The sequence below is a fragment of the Stegostoma tigrinum genome, chromosome 18, assembly GCF_030684315.1.
Source record: "Stegostoma tigrinum isolate sSteTig4 chromosome 18, sSteTig4.hap1, whole genome shotgun sequence".
NCBI classification, from domain to species: domain Eukaryota; kingdom Metazoa; phylum Chordata; class Chondrichthyes; order Orectolobiformes; family Stegostomatidae; genus Stegostoma; species Stegostoma tigrinum.
The window spans coordinates 12,363,466-12,377,809 of record NC_081371.1 but is presented as its reverse complement, the minus strand read 5'-3'; the positions used below and the strand labels follow the sequence as shown (position 1 = coordinate 12,377,809).

Here is a 14,344-nt window from a genome sequence, read left to right as displayed (position 1 = left end):
GCCCACAGATTAGCCCCACAGAATATAGCTCCTACTTGCAAGAGATGGCCAGAATTCAAAAGATACACAAACTTACATAGTGCTTCTGACAACCTCAGAAAATCTGAATGCAGTTTATAAGTAATTAAGTTTTTTTCTGCATGTAAACACTGTTATAATGTGTAACACAGAGGCAAACTATACATAGGAAACTCCTACAAACAGCAATTTGATAACCTTAGAGAATCTACTTTACTTGTTGGTTGAGGAATAAATGATATGCTGGACATGGGTGAACGTATTTTCCTTTCTTCAAATAGTGCCGTAGGATATTTTATAACATACATCAGACGGGCAGACAGAGCCTACCTAATATCTTATCTGAAACACAGCACCCTGAACAGGACAGAATTCCCACAGTACAGCACTGGAGTAATATTCAGGACTAAGTACTCAAATTTCTACATTGAGCTTTAAAGACATGATCTTCTGACTAAGAGATTAGAGCAGACAACTGAGCCATGGCTGTGACCTGATTTGTCCAAGTCAAGTGATGGCATAAAGCTTTCATCTGAGACAGTTGTAGCTCATGAGGAATGAATCAAGACTTTATTTTGTTACACACATTAAAACATCAGCCCTGTGCCAGCCTTCTGCCACTGCTCACCCCATTTTTGTTTTTTAAAAATCTGTTCCACTCAGACACAAGTGGAGCTCATGAGCTGGCAGCAACAACTTACCAAACACACCAGTCTACCCTTTCACAGGAACAATGCAAGTTGTATTAAAAAAATATAAAATATGACCTGTAAAACCAGATTAAGAACTGTCAAAATGCCACAATGATTTGCATTTCTATAGTGCATTTTTCTACCTCCAGGTGCCCAAAAACACATGTATGCAGAGCATTTTGAAGCCAAGTTACTTGCAAAATAGGACAGCCAATTTGAACCAGAAAATTTCTACAACCAGCAATTAAATAAATTACCAGATTGCCTTTTTTGAGATAGATTTTATTTTATTAACCATAGGCTATGGGTGTTACTGGCTGAACCAGCATTTATTAAAATTGAGGACTGATGATAGCGAGTGGCTTTCCTGAATCACTGCAATCCTTTTGGTGTCGGGAGATTCACAATGTTGTTATGGAAGGAGTTCCAGGATTTTGACCCAGTGACACTGAAGAAACAGCAAAATATTTCATAGTCTGGATGATGAGTAGTTCAAAGGTAACTCAGAGGGGAACTTGCAGGTGATGATGTTTCCATGTATCTGCTGCCCTTGTTCTTCGAGTTAGCATGGGTTTGGAAGGTACTGTCTCATGAGCCTTCGTGAATTTCTGCAGTGAATCTCGTAGATAATACACGCTGCTGCTCCTAGGCATTGGTAGTGGAGACAGTGAATGCTCTTGGATGTGCAGCCAATCAAGGAGGCTGCTGGATCCTGAATGGTGTAAAGCTTCTTGAATGCTGTTGAAACTGCATCCAGACAAGTGTGCAGAATTCCATCACATTCCTGACTTGTGCACTGTAGATGGTGGACAGGCTTTGGAGAGTCCACAGTTGAGTTACTTGCTGCAGGATTTTGAGCCTCCTCTGATCCGCTGTTGTAACCACACAGTTATAACCACTTAAATAGCCTTTTCAGTTTCTGGCGAATAGCGGATAAACAGCTAGTATTAGACTGCTGTTTATCAAATAGTGCCAGTGTTTTTTTCTGTCCATTTGAGAAGGAAAACAGGGCCTAGATTCAACCTCTTATGGAGATACTTCAGCTGTGCTGTGCTGAAGTGTTCCTTTAAAAAAGGTGATTCACAGCAAAATATTAGAATGTTATATTGAATCCATTAACTCAGTGAGGTATGAGAGACCTAAGTGAAGAATCTAAGCAAAGAACTGTACCCAAAGTCGAATGCACTCGACACAATCCAGAACAACTTTTAAAATATTTTGCATGTTGCTGTGCTGCAGCAAATTGGAACAGCAACATGCAAAATACTGGGGCATGTATCCGAGCTGAGAACTTCAGACACACTACACAGATAAGGTACTACGCTTGAGCTTGGGTGTGAAAAATCACATCACAACAATATCCAAAGGATCTGTGAAGTGTTAGAATTTCTGAATATAACATTTTCATAAGTGTAATCTGATATAATTTAAGCCATATTTACATTATAAAGTTAAATTTAGCAGCAAAAGTTTCCATTTAAGCACAAATCTGCTTTGTTAACCTAGGTCCATCGAATGTTACTGACACCAAACTTCATTCTGACTATCACGGACATGATCTTGTGGGCTACATTATTATTAGAGTAGTGTGAGAGTAGAGCAGAGTGCTGATGAATATCTGAATAACAGTATCTGAAAATAATACATTTAAAGAGGTAGTCTCAAACTGATTCATATAACTTTTAAATTTTTGTGTTGTACAGCAGTTTAATTTTAGAAGAAAGATTGCCACAGAAAAGGGGTATCAATAGAAACTAGAAGCGCTGCAATATGTCTACTGAACTCATTGACAGTACTGTCAGCCCTAGTCCTTCAACCAAGGAAAATTAGAGTAACAAGATGATAATCAAGGTGATTTTCAACTCTTAAGTTACATACAGTCCTGTTGTTCTTCATACTTGCTTGATCAAAATTCTAAAATTCCAATTTAATACAATCATGGGAACACCATCATTACAAAAACACTACAGCAGTGAAAAGCGGTTTACCAGCATTTTCTCAAAGCAACCAAAGACGGGTAATGGATGTGACTTTTGTGCCAGTGCCACCTACAACATTGAAACAAGAGGCAAACAGACGAAGAATGCCGCACAAAGACAGGTACAGAGAAGCTATGTACAAGCTGATATGATTTGTCTATTCCAGATTGCCAAAACTGGAACTTAAACGCCTATTATTATCCAGTTTTGATTCTGAGCTGCCTCACCTGTCTCCAGACAACAAGGAACACATCACTGATGGCATGCTGACAATACACTGTTTACAGCCTATACACTTGGTCTCGAATACACATTGTAACCAGACTCTAAAACACTGACAGCACCAGATATATGGCTAAGTAGCCTTAGTTGGGCATATCGCACAGGATTACCTGGACAACACAAAGAACTCTTCTGGCACAATGGTAATCAAAAGTCCAAGTTGCTGCTGGCCCAGAGATGTGTCATACATATCTGAACAGTTTGATTAAAGATACTTTTGCTCTGATTTGATTAGGATCTTACGTGCAGTGGTAGTGTTACCACTACTTTTGGGTCAAAAAGTCTGGGTTCAAATCCCACCAACCCAAGAGGTGTGCCACAACATGTCCAAACAGGCTGATTAAAAACAATTTGAATAGCTGGCATGTAGGGTTTTCTGATATACTGTTAGCATCCTTACATCCAGGTCAGGAGGTCAAAGTTTAACATCCATTTGCCCCAGAGTTCTGTCAGGTTGATTTAAAGAAATAAAAGGAGTCATTGACCAATAAGAAAAGGATTGGACCTCTGATGTGGTGGTAATGTCCCTACTTCTGGGCCAAAAGGTTCAGGTTCAGGTTCAGATCCCACTAGCACCTGAGGTATGTTGCATTTGAAAACTCTAACTAAAACATATAATTGTTAGAATAGACTACACAGAAACAGATCAGAGATAATGGGAACTGCAGATGCTGGAGAATTCCAAGATAATAAAATGTGAGGCTGGATGAACACAGCAGGCCAAGCAGCATCTCAGGAGCACAAAAGCTGACGTTTCGGGCCTAGACCCTTCATCAGAGAGGGGGATGGGGAGAGGGAACTGGAATAAATAGGGAGGGAGGGGGAGGCGGACCGAAGATGGAGAGTAAAGAAGATAGGTGGAGAGAGTGTAGGTGGGGAGGTAGGGAGGGGATAGGTCAGTCCAGGGAAGACGGACAGGTCAAGGAGGTGGGATGAGGTTAGTAGGTAGCTGGGGGTGCGGCTTGGGGTGGGAGGAAGGGATGGGTGAGAGGAAGAACCGGTTAGGGAGGCAGAGACAGGTTGGACTGGTTTTGGGATGCAGTGGGTGGGGGGGGGGGGGGGGGGGGGGGGGGAAGAGCTGGGCTGGTTGTGTGGTGCAGTGGGGGGAGGGGACAAACTGGGCCAGCCCTCCCCCTCTCTCCCTATTTATTCCAGTTCCCTCTCCCCATCCCCCTCTCTGATGAAGAAACAGATCATTTGGCTTAACCAGTCTCTGATCGTGCTCGTGTTCCATTTGAGCCTCCTCACATCTTTGCTCATCAAAACCAATCATAAGCCTCTTTTCCCTTCTCCTTCGTATCTCTATCTAGCCTTCCATTAATTGCACCAATACTATTTGCTTCGAGCACTTGCTGTGGCAGTGAGTTCCACATTTATAACACTATCCAAGAGTTCAGAAGCTTCTTCACCCAACTAAATTTCTTGGTGACTAGCTAATGTTGACAACTTCACTCTTTACCATAACTGAAAAATTCTTTGCTTACTTTTCTGAATCTTAAAGGTCTCCATTAGGTTTCATCCCTTGAATCATCTTTTTCCCCCAAGAGAACGGAACCAAGGTGCTCACCATCTTCTGAGAGGGATCACCCAAGCATTTCTACGTATGAATTCTTTTCCATCCTCTTCAGTGGCTGTATACCATTTTTTGGTGATGCAGCAGCCAGAATGACACGCATTCCAGATGGAATCTGACCAATTTGTGATATGAGCTTCACGTAACTTCTTCCCTTTTTAATTCTGTTCCTTTAGAAATAAACCCTTGTGCTTAGGTATTGGTTTTTGGCCTTGTTAATTGTTACCATGACTTTCAGAGTTTTGCGCATCTGTATCCTAAAATATTTTTGCTCATTAAAGTGTAATAAAAATAGTTGGTGAGCTGGAAGAACAAGTCCCTGTGTGAAATGTGAAGAAGAAACGTCTCAAAGATTGAGAAGTCTGGGTGCTTCTTATTCAAAGGTATAAGGTGTTCAAAGAAGATAGGATATCATGGAAAAGGAGTCCGCCAGAAGTTATCGTACATGTTGGTAACGAAGATACAGAGGGTATTATTCTTATACCAAACTGTGCCACTTTAAAAACTTAAGGTTAATTTACCATAAATATTGCCAACCTGCAAGCTTTCAAATCTCTTCCTGGATGTTGTTGCAATTCTGCTCTATTAATTGCATGACATAATTTGCACCTCTTCACTAATTTTAAATTGTGCTTTGTATCCCTAAATTAATAACATAAGTGATAGTCAATTGGTTCAGCATCCCTCTTTGTGGAACGTCACCTTCCATCAGGCAACTTTTCACGAGCAGGACTGACTTTAAAAAAAGCTTGCGGATGAAAGTCAGAACTTTGGCATGCAATGATGATTATCAGTCCAAGTAACTCAATTTAACCCCAATTCTTCAATTTACTACTAAGTTTGCTATCCATTCTCTGCACTCATGCTGAGTGATCTGTTGAATACGTTTTAGGCTTTTCTGCTAACACTTCAAATTTGGGCAACAGTAACATTTTGCTTTTTGGAACTTCACATGTTCCAAGTCATAATCCACCGTGGTACCCTGTCTACTAATTATGCTATTTCTTCAAAGATTTCAATAAGGGTGGCTAAGTATGGCCTTCCTTTTTGAACTGAGGACTATGCTTGTTTCTAGATGTTTTTCTAGTACACCTTTGATTGATTAAAACATTGAGTACCAGAGTCAGAAGGAGACCAGGAAACGGCCAGGCTTGATGCTCAATCTGAATTTAGTGGCAGTTCTTTGCCAAAGCAGAAGAGACATAATTTAACAGTAACACTTTGTGCGACAGAAGAGACATATTAAGATTCTGACATTTTGTTTCCAAAACTTGTTTTCAAAAAACAGGCCTTTCTTTCAAGGAAACTTTCATTTTAGACGCAATGTAAGTAGCTGTATATTTGTCTTAAATTGGAATTGACAGTCATCAGAGTGAGGAGTAATTTAACCCAGAAACATTTACTTTTGGGCCGATGATAAAAAGCAACGGTTTTCAACTCGCTGCCACTCCTCTGAATATTTTGTTAGTAAATTCAATGTTTCATGTTGAATTGTAACCGACAGACCTGGAAAATCAGACTGAATTGATTTGCGATAACAAGGTGTAGAGCTGGATGAACACAGCAGGCCAAGCAGCATCAGAGGAGCAGGAAGGCTGACGTTTTGGGCCGAGACCCTTCTTCAGAAGTTTCTGACAAGCTCTACACCTTGTTATCTCAGATTCTCCAGTAGCTGCAGTTCTTACTATCTCTGAATTGATTGGAGCTAAGTTATCCAACATCAGCCAAGTTGATGAGGTACAGTACAACTGATCTCCACGTTTCTTGGCTAGAAATAGGAAATAAAAAACAATTAATATTGGGACTGCTGATTTGCTACGCCAAAAATGTCTCCGTTTAAAGGGAAAGTAGACAGAAACCCAGTACAATTTTCAAAGTAGTAGCAAAAATCCAACAAAATAAAAATGGAATATACTCACGTAATAACAGTGATTAACACACAAACTATTGACCATAATTATAAAATAAACAAAATTGCTCACTACAACCTATTAGAACACATGGAAAGACTGGAAGCCAAAATAAGAATAAAATGTGATCCATTCAGGGACCCAAAACAGGGTCACTGAAATACAGGAAAAAGAGTCAGCCAATTACCCCTTGAATATCTTCTACCATTCAATGAGATCCTGGCCACAAAGTAGGTTAGCTCCATATAGTGACCTTGGCTATATCCCTTGAAGTCTTTAGTCAGCAAAAATAAATCAGGTTGAAAACTACTTTAGGGGCAATTAGGAATGGGCAGCAAATACTAGCCTTGCTAATAATTCATGTCCCATACATATTTCAAAAATCAGTGACTTATCATTAACTGCCATTTGTTGAAGAGAGTTCCACAATTCTAGCACAATTTATCTGAAGGGGTATTTCTAAATTTCACTTCTAGAAAGGTCTGGCTTGACTTTCATAGCATTTTCCCAAGCACCAGAAACAGTTTTTCTCTATCCACCATATTAGCTCCGATTAATATCTTGAGCACTCAGAATAAATAATCACTCAACCGTCTAAACTCCAAAAGGGAAAAGAAAGATGCTCATTTATACAATGCCTTTTATGTCCACCAGACATCATTGGCTATAAAACACTTTGAGACATGCTTTTGAAGCATGATCAGTGTCAAAATGCAGGAAGTGCAATGACCAATGACAGAATATTTCTACAACGAAAAATGTGATAACGACCAGATAATCCATTCTTATGTTACTGTTTGAGGGATAAGTGTTTGGCAGGACACCACTGAAAAACTCCTTTACTCTTCTTTGAAACCGTGTCATAACAGCCTTCATTCATCTGAGAAAGGCAACCATGGACCCAATTTAATATCCCATCCAAAGCACAGCATTCCAAACAGCATAGTGTTTCTGCAGTCGTGAACTTGACTGTCAGCCTTGAATTTTGTCCTGGATTCATATTTGAATTTACAACCATGTGGCTCAGTGGGGTGTGTGCTATCAACTGAGATAAGCAAAGAGGAAAGAAGAATCTAGTTTGTGTAAACTATCCTCGTAATTCAACCCCTAACAGTTCAGATTTTTTTTGATAATTTATGCTGCTTTCCCTCCAAGGGCAAAATGCCCTTGCTTATGTGTGATAACCAGAACTATTTATATTTCCTGGATATAAAGATTGGCATTCCACTCAATATTATTCTGTCCTGTTTATGGCTTTTGAGTCAGAGAGCAGGATTTAATCGAGATTGGAGTATCAACCAAAGGGTTGTCAACTGAAGGCTGTTGGAAGAGAGAGGTGAGAAGTTGTTTCTGAATCCAGAGGCTAATGGAACGTGGAAAGCTTTGCCAGGAGCAATTAATGCAGTAATCATAGAGTCGAAAAGAGAAACAGAGCCTTCTGTCCAACTCATCTATGCTGACCAGAAACCCTATATAAATCACGTCCCATTTGTTGGCATTTGATCCATATCCCTCTAAGCCTTTCCTATTCATATATCCATCCAAATGCCTTTTAAATGTAATCATACCAGCACCCACCACCACCTCTGGCAGCCCAATCCATACACACACTAACCTCTGCATGAAAAAGTAACACCTTAGGTCCCTTTTAAATCTCTCCCTTCTCACCTTAAACCTATGCTCTCTAGTTTTCGACTCTCTTACCCTGCATAAAAGATTTTGGCTATTCACCCTATCCATGCCACTCATGATTTTATAAATCTCTGTAAGGTCACCCCACAGCCTCCAACAACTCAAGGAAAATAGCCCTAGCCTATTCATCCTCTCCCTACAGCTCAAACCCGCCAACCCTAGCAACACTCTTTTGTACATCTTTTCTGAACCCTTTCAAGTTTCACAACATCCTTCCTATAGCAGGGAGAACAGAACTGCACATGGTATTCCAAAAGCAGTCTAACCAATGTCCTTTACAGGCACAACATGACCTCCCAACTCCTATACTCAATGCACTGACCAATACAGGCAAGCATACCAAACACCTTCTTCACTATCCTGTCTACCTGCAATTCCACTTTCGAGGAACTATGAACCTGAACTCCAAGGTCTCTATGATACATTCCTAGACCCTTGGTCGGTTTGAACTTCCATTGCTGCTATATTTATTCTTTCAGTGCAAACATGAACGTTCTCACACTTGCTTCCAATGAAATCCATTTGTCACTGTTTTATCCATTCAAATAATCTATATCTTTTGGTAATATCATATTTCCATCTACCCTGTTTATAATGTTTATCTTTGTGTCATCAGCAAATTTGATCATCGCTTTTTAATTCAAGTTGATAATAAATACAGTAAAGTAGCTGATGTCCAACAAATCCTCTTGGGATACAATTAGTCAATCCTGCTGATCAAAGCATGTGCCTATTATCATTGTTCTCAGTCTCCTGACACTCAGCCAATTTTCCAAGCAGATTAATATTTTGCCTTTCATTTGATGAACATTAAGTGTAAAGTGTTTTATTAAATGCCCTTTGGAAATCCAGGGTAAAAAAAATTCTTTGATATACCCTTGTATATTGCTTCATTCACTCTTTAAAAAATTCAATCAAGTGCATCAGTCATAATTTATCCCATCCATGTTGGCCTGATCAATTAAAAAGGTCATTATGTTTATTCATTTTTCAATATTTTTTAGTTACAAACTCAAGCAATTCTGACAACAGATTTTAAGTAGTTGATAACTCTTTTGTTATCATCTGTTACCTTTTTCTAAATAGTGGAATGAAATAAGATAGTCAGAAATAGGATTAGAAGTAGGCCATCAGCTCCTTCAGCCTACTCCACTATTCAATAGGATCATGGCTGCTCTGACACTCCTCACATTCATTTTCCTGCTCCTTTCCCTTGAGACCCCTACTGACAAAGAATTTATCCACCTCAGCCCTACACGTACACAAGGACTCTGTCTCCACAGCTCTTTATGGCAAGGAGTTCCAAAGACACTCATACCTCAGAGAAGAAATTCCTCCTCATTTCAGAATTAAACTGGCACCCCCGAATTCTGAGACTATGCCCTCTAGACCTAGGCTCTCCAATTGGGGGAAGCATTCCCTTAGCATTTACCTTTGTCAAGTCCCTTAAAAATCCTAAACGCTTCCATGAGGTCATCTCTCATTCTACTGAGTAGAATCGCAACCTATTTAATCCTTGCACATAAGACAATCCTTCCATACAAGTATCATACTAGTGAACCTTCTCTGAATGGCCTCCAATGAATTAATATATTTTCCTAAATTAGGGTACAAACACAGCTCACAGTACTCCAGGTGTGGTCTCACCAGCATCTGTACAGTAGCAGTAAGAGTTCCCTAACCTTGTACTCCAACGCCCTTGAAACAAGGACCAACATTATACTAGCCTTCCTGCTGCACCTGTGAGTTAGCTTTGTATTTTATGAACAAGTACACCCATGTCCCTTTGTGTTGCAGCTTTGTGCTGTTTTTCTCCATTTAATTAATACTATTCTTTTATTCTTCCTTCTGAAATATACATTTTCCCACACTGTACACCAATTGCCAATATTTTTCCCCACTTCCCCAACCTTTAAATCTCTCTGTATGTAAACTGTTTGCATCCCTCTTACAATCTGCCTTTCACATGCAGTTTTCCAAGTTAAAAGATATTTCACAGAACGGTGAAAGATTATAGTTAGGGTACCAGCATTGTTCTCACCTAATTCAAAATCTTTGGATGGAAACGTCTGCTCCTGGAGACATGCCATTCTTCAACGCTATTATTTTTTTCTTATTGCTCTTTTGCTTATGCTAGTTTTGGTGAGTGCCAAACCTTTTTCAACATTTGTTTTCTGGGGATGCTTAACATACAGACCTCTTCCTCTGTGGTAAAGATTGTTGCACATTAATTATTTAGCTGTCTTCCAATTCCTTATTTTCATTTACAATATCACAAATATCAGTTTTCAGCAGCCCACATTGCTTCTGGCCCACTCTCCGTTTCCACATTTTGTCTTGATTTTAATATCCAATGCAAGCATTTTTTCATAAACCTTTACCGTTGGTTTTGCTCCTCTTCACTTTTTCATTTCATTTTAGGATGCTTTTTCTTCCAGTTTCCGGCCGTCGCTTAACTCTTGAGTAATCTAAGCCCTTTTTTTTTCAGATAACTAGAGATCTTGCCCATAGGGATTACAAACCGGCGCCGTAACACGAGATATTTCCTTTAGATCATCTCCCCTGTTCTTCTGTACTGTTATTTGCTGCCCAAAGACTTTGGCTGGAAAAGGTGGTAAGCACAGAATGGGTGAGGACAGAAATAGATCTGTTTTGACGCCTCAGAACGTTCAAATATGACACTAGTACTTAACACGGTTTTGTTGTCTTCAGAAACAAAAGGCGTTTAACATTGCATACTTGTGTTGTAATGGGCAATTCAGAATCAAATTTGCAACCACACTATCTCTGTGTACCAAACTGAATTTTTCACTCATGAGTCACTGTGTTAAAGGCTAAACGCTTCATGTTAAATTTTCAATCTGACAGTAACCTACAGAAAACTAGAAAGGAACAATTACTAATGGGCAACTTAACCCCATTCTTTGCCATGCATAGAACAATAAGAACTTTAATACAGAGGCCTACACACAAAGTAAAACATATTTAATACATTTCTGAATGGGCCATGGTTGGATCGTCATATAACGGCTTGCTAAAATACATGCTTTTGTGTTCACACATGGAAGGTGCAATTCACTCGTGGGATGTGGGTGCTGTTCACTGTGCCAACATTATATTGTCTATCCCTAATTGCACCGAGAAGGTGGTGGTTAGCTGCCTTCTTGAATCATCCACTCCACGTGCTGTTGGTTGACCCACAATGATGATGAGGAGAGAATTCCAGGATATTGATGATGCAAAAGGTAGATATATGCATTTCAAACGATACCTCAGGAAGTAGATATTTTTAATTAAAATGTGTGATGATGCACATCTGCAGCAGGTGGGGCTTGCGCCAAAGTCTTCTGGCCAAGAGTCCTTTACTTCTGGAAGTATGCATGTATTCATGAGAAGCAAGCAGAAAATGAGCAAAAGGAAAAATGAAGAAAAGAGAGCAGTAAAACTGGGGAGCTGTAATATTTTCAAGCGCTGAAGCTCCAGCTTCATCAATCATAACATTCTTTTCATTGAGGAACTGGTTCATGCTTCAGAAAATCTCAGTGCTTTGCATATAATTATTCCAAGTGCAGCAAATGTAGGCAATAACAGTGGATATCTTACACTCAGCAACATAACAAATGGTTCATCCAGCCTCACATTTTATTATCTTGGAATTCTCCAGCATCTGCACTTCCCATTATCTCTGATACTATTTTAACCTCACTGCAAAGCCTCTTCCAGGGATGCCTAACCTGAAGAAGTTACCCTCCTCCCTCCAGACCAACCTCAGGGAATCTCTCTCCCATTCCAACTCTCTTGTAATCTCTTCGGCCTTGAAACTGCTCGACCATGTCCTGAAGCAAACCAGGTACCTCAGCCACATCACCTTCCTCAGCACCTGCCTACGGAACCAGATCATCCCCAAGGGACTACAGTCCACATTTCAGCCTTCCCAATTTGGCCCCAACCGTGACCACCTCTACACCCAGAATATTCAGACCCTTCAGAAGCGGTTCTCCCTGCAAGTCCTGAAACAGACACTTGCAGCCATGCGCCGGCACCTCCACACACTACAATCCAGCCTGCCCCAGCTCAGAGCCTCCCTCTCCCAGACCTGCAAAGGACCCCTGCTGTTTTTTATCCTCCGCAGGATCCACAGACTGAACACCCAGTTCCACTCAGCTTTACTGGACACCAAAAATTGTAAGTACAACCAACTCATGGGCCCCTGCCACCCACAAGAGGATTCCTGCGCCTCCCAAATCCCGACTCTGTCCCTGCCCCTCCCCCACCATGCACCCGCCGCCATTGACCATGAGGACACGGCCGGAGACCCCACCGATGACGTCACATCCGCCTCCGCCGGCCACAGAACTTCCGGAACCGCTGCTGCAGTCACCACCTCCACGTCCAGGTACAACACGCCACACACCACCCTCACCTCAGCTGCTGCCGGCCACCCCGATCCTCCAACCGCCGACGGAACCCCGCCCACGGCCGACGCCGACGGAACCCCGCCCACGGCCGACGCCGACAGAACCCCGCCCACGGCCGACGCCGACGCCGACGGAACCCCGCCCACGGCCGACGCCGACGGAACCCCGCCCACGGCCAACGCCGACGGAACCCCGCCCACGGCCAACGCCGACGGAACCCCGCCCACGGCCGACGACCTCATCGCTCCGCCCACAACCTCCACAGCCAGCAACCCCAGAGAAGACAGCCACACTGAGCTCTGCCGCATCTTCACCATCCCCCCAGACCTCCCACTGACTGAGGACGAACGGTCAATCCTTAGCAAGGGGCTCACCTTCGTCCCCCTACAACCACACATCAACGAATGCCAGTCACGGTTGGACATAGAGCAGTTTTTCCGCCGTCTTCGCCTCCATGCCTACTTCTTCAACCGGGAACCCAACCCTCCTTCCACTGACCCCTTCACCCGCTTCCAACACAAGTCCTCCTCCTGGACACCACCCCCAGGCCTCCTACCCCCCCCCTCGACCTCTTCATCTCCAACTGCCGTCGAGACATTAACCGCCTCAACCTCTCCATCCCTCTCACCCACTCCAACCTCTCCCCCGCAGAACGGGCAGCCCTCCGCTCCAACCCCAACCTCACCATCAAACCCGCAGACAAGGGTGGCGCAGTGGTAGTATGGCGCACTGACCTCTACATCGCCGAGGCCAGACGCCAACTCTCCGACACCACCTCCTACCGCCTCCTCGATCATGACCCCACACCCGAGCACCAAACCATCATCTCCAACACCATTCACGACCTCATCACCACAGGGGACCTCCCACCCACAGCCTCCAACCTCATTGTTCCCCAACCCCGCACGGCCCGTTTCTATCATCTTCCCAAAATCCACAAACCTGCCTGCCCTGGTCGACCCATCGTCTCAGCCTGCTCCTGCCCCACCGAACTCATCTCCACCTATCTGGACTCCATTTTCTCCTCTTTGGTCCAGGAACTCCCCACCTACGCCCGTGACACCACCCACGCCCTCCACCTCCTCCAGGACTTCCAATTCCGTGGCCCCCAACACCTCATATTCACCATGGACGTCCAGTCCCTGTACACCTGCATTCCGCATGGAGATGGCCTCAAGGCCCTCCGCTTCTTCCTGTCCCGCAGGCCCGACCAGTCCCCCTCCACCGACACTCTCATCCGCCTAGCTGAACTCGTCCTCACACTCAACTTCTCTTTTGACTCCTCCCACTTCCTACAGACTAAGGGGGTGGCCATGGGCACCCGCATGGGCCCCAGCTATGCCTGCCTCTTTGTAGGTTACGTGGAACAGTCCCTCTTCCGCACCTACACAGGCCCCAAACCCCACTTCTTCCTCCGGTACATTGATGACTGTATCGGCGACGCCTCTTGCTCCCCAGAGGAGCTCGAACAGTTCATCCACTTCACCAACACCTTCCACCCCAACCTTCAGTTCACCTGGGCCATCTCCAGCACATCCCTCACCTTCCTGGACCTCTCAGTCTCCATCTCAGGCAACCAGCTTGTAACTGATGTCCATTTCAAGCCCACCGACTCCCACAGCTACCTAGAATACGCCTCCTCCCACCCACCCTCCTGCAAAAATTCCATCCCCTATTCCCAATTCCTCCGCCTCCGCCGCATCTGCTCCCACAATAAGACATTCCACTCCCGCACATCCCAGATGTCCAAGTTCTTTAAGGACCGCAACTTTCCCCCCAC

The 14,344-nt window shown here is 43.2% G+C and overlaps 1 protein-coding gene across 15 annotated transcripts in view; it reads right to left on the bottom strand.

Moving 5' to 3' along the window:
• LOC125460790 (ataxin-7-like protein 1) overlaps positions 1-14,344 on the bottom strand; it is a 233,447-nt gene that overhangs the window by 102,265 nt on the left and 116,838 nt on the right. The gene's annotated exons all lie outside the window — the stretch shown is intronic.